Below are 9,605 nucleotides of genomic sequence, written 5' to 3'. Positions count from 1 at the left end.
TTTTTCCTCCGGATATTGTTGGGGTTTGCGTGATTACATTCCCTCAGCTCTCTGACCACGCAACCGGTTGCATTCAGCAAGCATACTTCGCATCGTCGTCCTCTTTTTGACAAGTCTATCAACCCACACTAACCACCGTGATGAAGTCCAGTCAACTCCCCATGACACAACGGTGCATGCCAAGGCCTTCTTCACCAGCGGATTGAAAAGTGGATGCGGAATTGTTGTTCGAACAAGTCCCATCACGTGTACAGAAAGGATTTACAAAAAAATTAACCCGTAAAAACAAAGTTTTTCACTATAAATCCTTTATATGCGTGGCGGCTAGAGTCCTCTCGTCCTCTGGCTTGAGATGGCTGCCACCTATGGGTCAGATGATTGCCTGCCACCATTAAGCAATTGGTAATTAAATATTCTTCTTTTCCTAAAAAGTGTAAAGTTATGGAAAAATTGTTCAGGAAAATAAATTGTCACGCACAACGAGTCTGTGTGCAAAATGTCAGCTCGATTGGATCACGGGAAGTCAGTTAAAAAACGACCGAAAGATTTGCACGGTCGTAAGTGCGCAAGCAAGTGAACTTAATATAAAGGATTTAAAAAGTAAATAGATAACGGAAGAATGGTCAGTTTAGAGGACAACACATCACGAGAGAAAGCTGTTTTTAGAAGAAGAAGAAAAAACAAGTGTGTATCATTGACCACATAACACGATTGACCAGAGTCTGGAAAATACAAATGAACAATAAATGCCAATTTGCCCAGCATTTTGTAAAGTAAGAAGATGCGTTTGATTCAGCAGAAACTGGTGCAATCTCACACACCAAAGTCCTTCCACGCCCTCGATATTTTGCAGCTTCTCCAAACGATCGTGATTGATCGGCAATCTCGCCGCTCAAAAACAGGAGACTTTTCAAGACACTTTTGAAGCCGGAGCCGTCTTACCCAAACAGATCCAGGAGGCTCAACCTCGCCATGCGCCACTTCCATGGCGACAAGCAGGAATCAATGAAAGTTCTAAAGAGAAGACGCTGTCTTTCCGACAGACCTGTTCTTCACCTGAGGACGGCTGCTTGCGTTGTGGCCGAAACGTCGTGATAATTATTTTATTTTTATTAATTTATTATTTCCCTTCTACGTGACTTTACCGAAAGAACCAAGAAGATGAATCCCTGCAGTCACGAAAGCTTTAAATCGAAATTCTAAAGAGAAGACAAGTGGCATGCGTAGGGCATGTCCTAACAGGGTCAGCTGTGAATGTGACAACACTTACTCTGCATGGGAAAATGGACAGGAAGAGGGTAAAGGGTGAATAAAATGGATCAGTTTGTGAGACAATGTAAGCAAAATAGGTTTTTTGGGGGGGTTAATTCGCGTAAATATAAATGTGTCGTTAAACCCGCCACAGCCAATTGGGAAGGTTTGTCACGTAAATAAACAAAAAAGCCAACTCGTTACTAGTTCAGCACACCGGTGTGTTGGAGAGTAAACACACAACATTGACAATTCGAGTTTAACACGTAGCAGGCTTTCGCGACCATTATTATCTCCAGAAAAAAAAGGCAAAATTGTGATTATGTGTGTCTGTTCAAAATGTTTAGCGTACTTCCCGACATGCAACACACTTGAAATTTGCCATGTCGGTACTTTCCAGACTGTACACCATGCAAACATTTGACTTTTGTGTGTTTTTTTTTGGGGGGGGGGGGGGGGGGAGCTCAATAATGTATTTTTTTGCACGGCAAGTGAGCTGTGACGTCACGTCTGTCACGTGACCCGCGCACGTGGAAGTGTAACGCATTGTAGTGTAGTGGGTAGCGCGCTGCGACCCGAGTCCGATTCCCGCTCACGGCCACCACCGGTGATGATTATTTCAACCGCTCCTGGGCCTCCCCTAGGTCCACTCAGTCTCAAACGAGTAACTGGTGTGGTGTGTGAACATCGCCACTGGGGAGACAAAGGCGGCCGGGCGTGGTGAATCCAAGTCCCGGGCGAAGCCGGGTAGTCAAGCTAGTTCATAATAAAGGCTTTTGGGTTCGATCGCACAAGTATAAATGTGTCGTAACCCTCCACCACCCGAGACGGCCAATCAGTAAAAAATGTGTCAAATCGACAGAAGATGCTGGATGTAATTACCAGCGAAACGTTGTACTCAAATTCTAAATGTTGTGGATTCACTCTTCAAACACACCGGTGGGCGAAAGAAGTAACTAATCGGCGTCTTGTTAACGTGACACATTTGTTACTGATTGGCCGTGTCGGGTGGTGGAGGGTTGCGACACATTTATACTTACGCGATCTAACCCAAAAGCCTTTATTATTGACAATTCGAGTACGACTCTTCGCTGGTAATTACAACCAGCATCATCTGGCAAAAGCCAGAGTTGTGGAGAAATCCTCCTCCTGTTTCGGTCTTAAATAGAGGGATAGATGTGATCTCGTCAATCAGGTGCAAAGACCAAGGGGCCGGGGGTTAATGTATTCATAGAGATAACAATGGATGTCCATGACCGGTTGGGTTTAACAATTTAAGCAGTTGGACAGACCTCTCACACACCTGGACCCCCTGGAGCACCAATGACTCTAAACACGGAAATGCAGAATTCCAAGCACATCAGCTAGAAATGTTTACAAGGTCTGAACATTCACCCAGTGTCATTAGAATATCAATTGCGAGCTCGAGTGGTGTATAACTGTGTGGGAAAGCAAATTCCTCACTTGAGATCTAACTGAGAGCATGTGGGTGATGTGGTGTTATAAATATACTATCGGAGTCTGATGTTTTGTATGCAGATGAAGAGTCGGAGACTCTGCTGCTGAACCTGGAGCATGTCACAAAGAGATGGGGGCCTTAGCATCAGCCCCACCAAAACTAGGCATCTGCCTGGGTATTTTATGTCATCAAATACTCCAGCCTGTCAACTGTCCCGTGAGTCATGGGGCAGTTGTGGAGAATGTATCATACCTGGGCAGTGTGCTTATGGCGAGCTCCGGTTTGGCAGCAGATGTTTCAAAATCAGTCAAGCGTCATTATCTTTTCATCAGCTGCGAAATGCTGTGGAAATGACCCGATCTGTCACTCCATGTGAAGCATTGGGTCTTCTCGGCCACAGTTATGCCCTGACTTCTCTATGCTTACGAAGAGTACATCCTTCTAATGGAACACCTGCGCCAGTTCGGATCATTCAGGCTCGCCTGCCTACGATCCATCCTGGATTTAACCCAGCCTGGATTGTGCGAGGAACTTGCAGATCCTTGAAAGATCTGTACTGTACATCGTTCCTCCACGATAATCATATCGTCTGCTTTTTAAAATATCTTGGTGTTGTGATTAACGTTGCTTATCTATATATTTTTGTATTAAATATCGTATTCCCTGGAAGCATATTATGAATGAACAAGCACGAAATTGATATTTAAATTAATGCATACATCCCCCCCTCCCCTATCTCTCGTCTTCGCATCTGACTGGCTCACAAGTGACGACATCACGTGTGTCCCTCTATTGAAGACCGAAACAGGAGGAGGATTTCTCCACAACTCTGGCTGTCGCCTGATGATGCTGGTTGTAATTAACGGCGAAACGTCGGACTCGAATTGTATACGTTGTGGGTTTACTCTCCAACACACCGGCGTGCTGAACCAGCTTAAATAGTCGCTCCAAGCCTGGAGTGTGTCATTCAGACTCTGTCTACTTGACAGACCTGCTCTCCACCTGAGGACGGCTGCTTGCGTTGTCGCCGAAACGTCGTGAGAATTATTTTATTATGTTTTATTATTTTATTATTTCCATTCTACGTGACTTTACCGAAAGAACCAAGAAGATGAATCCCTGCAGTCACGAAAGCTTTAAATCGACATAGTAACTGATTGACACGTTTTGTTTACGTGACAAACCTTACTAATTGGCTGTGTCGGGTGGTGGCGGGTTTAACGACACATTTCTATTTAAGCGATCTAACCCAAAAAAAACACTATTTTGGATATTGGTCGTGAAAGCCTAGCGCGTGTTAAACTGCTATAAGTTTACCTACCAATGTGCACATTTTATTGATATATTTGATTGATATTGATATTTCAAGTTGTGCATTAAAACGACAACTTATCCATTTATGTTTTGTAAAACGTGTTCCGTAGTAATTCAATGCAGGGTAGTTTATACGCCCACAACATTGTTGCAGTTCACGTAACGACTTAACGACTGCGTGTTTATGGAGCAGTCGATGGGGGTTTCTTCTCGTATCGATTGATCATTAATCAAACATAGATTGATAAATGAGTTACTTACAGTTCAAAAGGGCTGAGCTCCAAAATTACTATTAATTATAATACGTTTAGTTTGGAGAACTATTTATCCTTAATTGATTTTCCCACCCACAATATTTTATGTAAATAAACTGGACAAGTTTAATCAAGATGAAATTTGAATGGAAACTGAACAACATCATCATCATCATCATTCTAACGCTGCCTAACTAAATAAAACTATAAAAAGTTTAAGCCGGATATTTTCAGCAATGACCAACACGTTCCTTCGGAGTAGGCAGTTAGGAACTTGGTTGGACAGCGCATTCGTGCACGACAGACAGACAAATATGCACGAGACAGACAGACAAATAATCCCTGGTGGGCAGTGTGGAACCTATTGTTCCTACCTGTATAAATGGAACTTGGGTTCGGCTATATACCACATCCACCATGATGCCACCACATGAACAACCAACCACAGGCAGCTAAATAACACAGTTACCGGTGCATGTTTGGAAACAAAAGTTTTTCAGTTTAATGTTTTATTGTGTAAAGAAAATCTGATAGTATTGTTTTCTCATTCCGGAAGCACATGATCGATGCAACAACAACAACAAACCCGAAAAGAACAAAAGACTAACTTAGTAAACAAAGGCACTGGTAAAATATATCTGAGAATAATGTGCTACAGTATTGAACACATTCACGTAAGGCATGATGATAGAAGTAGGCTCAGCTTACTTTGGATGAACACAAAATAAATCTATTATCAACATTGTTATTAAGTCTGCATAACTGTACATGCAAATACGCTACACAACGCGAGGCTTCAGATAAGATTCCTATTTGCTCCAGTTTCTTCACCGTAAACAAGGCCAAGCTGCCTCATTACTCTACACATCAAACCGCTGTTCGGGTTAGGGCTTAGACAACTCTTCACCCGAGTCCGAACGTGGTTCAGCTTCGTAGTAGAGCTTCTTTCTCAAATAGAAACCTGGGCCAAATATGAAGGTGGCTTCAGCCTCACCTCGAAGGTGCCGTTAAGCTAAATGGAACGGCTTGGCACATGTGCAATTTTAGCCCGGCGCGAGCGAAGCTATTGTGGGGAGGAACGACGGAGCCAGGCCAGAGTCAACTTGGTTTCCACATCTACGGCCGAGCCCAGGAGATTTCATGGCAGATTTTGTGTGTTTGGCGTGTGACACCTGGTGGGTAATCTCAGATGTACCAGGATGCATCCGTGCACGCTACTCGTGGACACCCAAGTCTGGAATTTACAAAACGTTCCTGCTTGCCCCTAACTTAAGTTGCATCCACGAACAATGATTTATCCGTCACAACAAAATTACGGGTGTCGATGTGCACGCAAAAATGTTGAAGCGTTTTGCAAAGCCCAGACAGGGGGTAATTTCATTCTAGATTTTAAGCTTTCGTGACTGCAAGGATTCATATTCTTAGGTTTTTTCGGTAAAGTCACGTAGGTAAAAAATTTGAATTAATAAAAGTACATTTAAAATTAAAATCACGACGTTTCGGAGGCAACAAGCTTGTGTTTCGGAGGCAACAAGCTTGTGTTGCCTCCGAAACGTCGTGATTTTTATTTTTTAATTAACTTTTATTAATTTTAATTTTTTACCTACGTGACTTCACCGAAAAAACCGAAGAATATGGGTCATTTCATCTCAACGGCGGCATGGAGGTGTGTTCTTGGACACGTGGGAAACCTTGTGCCACTGCCACACCAAGGCTCCCTAGGCTGTTCCTGATTCTACCAAATGCTTTCTTCGTTGGCTATTCCACAATCTCCCGGGACAACGGCAGTTTGATGTGGACTGGACATAGGGTGGATCAATGGCAATCGACAACTGACTGGTCAATATCGAACAGCTCTCTAAGCTGGAAGAGAGCTGAACCAATTCATTCTGCAATGCACAATTTATGCCCCCCACCCCCGCCCCCCAAATATGATATGGACTGGGAACAGTGGAATGGTTGCCCGCTCGTCGAGTTGAAAACGGTTATAGGCGACGTGGCTAAGACGTACAACAATACAACAAACGGAACACGATCGCTCGTTAATAGGCTTTTCAAATTGGCCACTGCAATGGCCACACGCTTCTGTATAACACTGAACAGGGGATGACCCAAATGTTGCATGCCACAAGTAGTTGCTCCTGAGCGAGTGCCCTGGTCTTTACAGAACCAGAATGTGGACGAGGGTGTCACCCATAGGGTGTTTCTATCAATCAATGCACGCGGGTGATGCTCTTGCAACCCAACGCGACCCTGTCGCAGCGCGCCCGTACACATGCAAAGAGGCCGCACAACACACAGGCATCGCGAGGCAAAACGTTAGCATCAAAGCCTCCGTACACTTTGAGAGCAATGTGTTTCAAAGAAAACTTTAAAAGAAAAAAACATTCCTTTATCTACACTTGTTCGCAAGTGGAGGATTTCCGATGTTCGTGAAATCGTACCGTTGTTCATACATGTTAGAGTCTATATTGGGCGTATTTTTTTAATGGGAGCGGTTGTAATAGACACTCTTGAAAGGAGGCAGAAAAAAAAGTTAGACTCCAAAAATCAACGTCGTACACCGGCTAAAACAACGTGCCGAGCTAATGAGAACCCATCGGCTGGGAAGGGCAGGGAATGCCCATAAACAACACCTCCAGATGGACGACCGATTGCTCAACAGCAGCATCCGCCAATGTCGCGCGCACGCCAAGAAGACGAACACTCTCACCCGGGGCAAGCCGCGGGGCCAAAGAGCTTAAGTAAATCGTGTTGGGCGCTCTGAACGCTGCGCATTGCACGTTTCGGGAGTGCAATTTTAGCCCGTCCGCTGTACAGACATTTGGGGGCTGCGATGACTGCCCGCAAGAACGTGGGCAGTTAGCGCAAACAAAACGCGCATGGCTCCCCCCCACCCCCCTCGCATAGAACTCCACATGGCTATAGGCGAAGGGGGTTCTGGACTCGGCAGCCACGAACGAGCGATGTTCTTGTGTTTAAGTCATCGCACACACGAGAGCCCACTCCCAGCAGCTTGAGTTAAAGCCTAAAAGGCAATTTTATATTTTGTCCGTCGCAATTTTTCCATGCTGTGGTGCTGCTTCAGAAAGCCTGACATTGCGGTGGGCTTCCTCAACAGAGTTTCCTCGGCAGCGCTGAAGCAATCCTCCCAATCCTTCAAATCCTGTAAGCGAGACAACAATAATAACCCACCCTGGGAAAGGTCGCTAAGCCCTTTTCGCACAAGAGGAAAACAAACCTGTTTAGCGCGACCAATTTAACTAAACGGTTCGTGTAAAGCCAAGTTTAAACCATCAAAACGTCGCAATGTTTTAACCGCGCCTAAAAAAGGTGGGTTTACGCTTTGAAAAGTTTTTTTGGTTAAAGCGTTTAATTTAATCCGGTGTATTGTCTGCCACGCCCAAGTAGGACTACGAAGCCATGTGGTAACAATGCATAGCCCTCCGCACCTTTGGAAACACAACAGTTAACCTTTCCACATCAGTCACTCAAGACGAGACTGTGTGTGTGTAAATGCTGTGCCCCACTTGACACACGCACCAAAGTTGCGCTGCAATGTGAACACGGGGGCACTGTTGATGCGGAAAGGGGTCCTGTGGCAGTGGCCAAATGCCAGCAAATCGTTCAGTTCCGGCTCTCACCGGCACGTGCGCCTTGACAATGCGACGCAGCCGTGGCAAGGTGAGAATTCCGCGTGGATATTTTTGTTCCTTTTTCGACGGTACAACGCATTAATTGCAAAACAATGAAATGAATTAAGACGTGTATAGTCGTATACATTAACGGCGGACTAACCTGTCACACTTTTTTGCATACAAAAATCCAATACGATCGTAAAAGTATGCCGACAGATTTCACAAGTGTGGCGTTAATACATTATCGTAAGCTAACGAATGATGAGCACCTTCGTGTAGCTATGAAGCCATGCTTACAGGCAAACAGAGCCACATCCAAAAGAATCGTTCCGAAAACACTGCACACTGAGCGCCCCTTTCACTGTGAAACGAAGCGGTGGTTTTGTTTCGAATGGGGCAATTTTAGTTGCAATATCAACTGGTTTAAGGAACCAAGCTGCAAAATCCCTGCAAACCGCAGTACACATCCTCGTATATCGCGTTGTTCGCGCGCGGTCATACTGCGAACCAATCCGAGCCAGCGGCCATGCAGAGCCATCTCCTTTGAACCCTGTTTTGCAAACGCACCACGTGCCAGGACCTCTTGGTGTGCCTTCAATGGTGCGACGTGGCGGAAACCACTGCGCTAAAGTCTGTACGCGTGTATTTTGTTTGGGCGTGATGACAGTCGACATGAACGAGTGACCTCCTCAAAAGTCCAACAACAATGAGGGGGGGGGGGTCACATCGGCCTGTAAAAGGCAGAGCGAGCTGCACGTTTCCACGCATCCCGGCAGAAGAAAACCAGCATCCGTGCGGCGACGTGTTCGTTCCATTTGTGCGTCACTACGAGAATTCCAGGTCCAGGTGTACCACGGTATCAGCCTCACAATCAACTGCTCAAGACTTAAAACTAAACTGCCTTTTTTTTCAAAATTGTATTTTAACACGTAAGGCCCACTGAGCGATGCAGATTTTTTGCAGAAGCGACCTGGCCACGAATGATAGCTCAACGAAGTGGCTTATCGTGTGGAAATGTATAGCAGCCAAATAATCGAAATGCATGTTTTTATAAATGTGGAGGGAAAAGCCCGGAGGTCCTGGAGAACAATCCACGCGACCGCTGGGAGAACATTTAAACTCCAAATATACAGGCGTCAGGGTCGGGATCTAACCCATGACGTCCTGCATTCCAGGAAAGAGAGCGAACATCTCACCACCGCGAATTGAGATGACAGACAGTTCCAATGTGACGACACGTCCTCAAGTAAAGATTAATTTGAGCCGCAACCATTTTGTTGGTGGTATAGTTAAAGAACAAAAACATGTCGTGACTGTCATTGACTTGTTTTGAACAATTGTTCAGTGATGAAATCAAATAGGCATTGTGCTTTCTAAGACTTTGAAGCTGCTGTGCATTTCGCCGAGGCCGAGTCCTGCTTGCTTCTGCACGGTGATACGTACGTATGTTGAACTTATTTCACACCTTTATCTTGGTTCTTTCGGTAAAGTCACGTAGAATGGAAATAATAAAATAATAAAAATAAAACTTTATAATTCTCACGACGTTTCGGCCACAACGCAAGCAGCCGTCCTCAGGTGGAGAACAGGTCTGTCAGAAAGACAGCGTCTGAATGAACACCACCAGGCTTGGCAGCGTATATTTAAGCTGGGTTGGAGGGGGAAGAGCGCCTTGACAAAGGAATTTGT

Source organism: Lethenteron reissneri, chromosome 10, assembly GCF_015708825.2.
Source record: "Lethenteron reissneri isolate LAM-NWPU_2019-01 chromosome 10, ASM1570882v1, whole genome shotgun sequence".
Lineage (NCBI taxonomy): Eukaryota > Metazoa > Chordata > Hyperoartia > Petromyzontiformes > Petromyzontidae > Lethenteron > Lethenteron reissneri.
Note: the sequence above shows the minus strand (reverse complement) of the source record.